This window comes from Nestor notabilis, unplaced genomic scaffold (assembly GCF_000696875.1).
Source record: "Nestor notabilis isolate BGI_N333 unplaced genomic scaffold, ASM69687v1 scaffold14700, whole genome shotgun sequence".
Classification (NCBI taxonomy): domain Eukaryota; kingdom Metazoa; phylum Chordata; class Aves; order Psittaciformes; family Psittacidae; genus Nestor; species Nestor notabilis.
Genome location: NW_009911690.1, coordinates 1 through 359, shown reverse-complemented (window position 1 = coordinate 359; position 359 = coordinate 1). Strand labels below are relative to the sequence as shown.

The following is a 359-nucleotide window of genomic DNA, read 5'->3' as shown; positions in this document are numbered from 1 at the left end:
CCCACCCCAGCCCAGCCGCAAGGCCAGGTCACTCACACAGAGCTCCCCACTCCCCCGAAGCCCTCACCTCCCGGTACTCCCCGTTGCGAAATACGCGGTATCCCTCGGGCGGGTGGATCTGCACCGTGGTCTCGTCGATCACCTCGATGCAGCACTCCTGGTCCGGGCGGCTCAGCGGCCGCACCCTGCAGTACACCTGGGGGGGGAAGGTAAAGGAAAGGGGGCGCAGGGCCCGCTGTCAGCGCGGCCCCGGAGGGACCCCGCACCCCGCACAGCGCCGCACTCACCCCCACGGGGTCCTTCACGCAGGGGTTCGATGGCTTCTTCAGCGCAGGCCTCCGCGGCGTCTTCATCCTACT

The 359-nt window shown here is 69.4% G+C and overlaps 1 protein-coding gene across 1 annotated transcript in view; it reads right to left on the bottom strand.

Moving 5' to 3' along the window:
- The window catches only part of KIF23 (kinesin family member 23), a gene marked incomplete at its 3' end in the record, with an annotated part of 13,261 nt that extends 13,071 nt beyond the window's left edge, over positions 1 to 190 (bottom strand). The window contains exon 1 of the mRNA XM_010015991.1: positions 68 to 190. The remainder of the gene's footprint in view (positions 1 to 67) is intronic.
- Between the last annotated feature and the right edge of the window lie 169 nt (positions 191 to 359).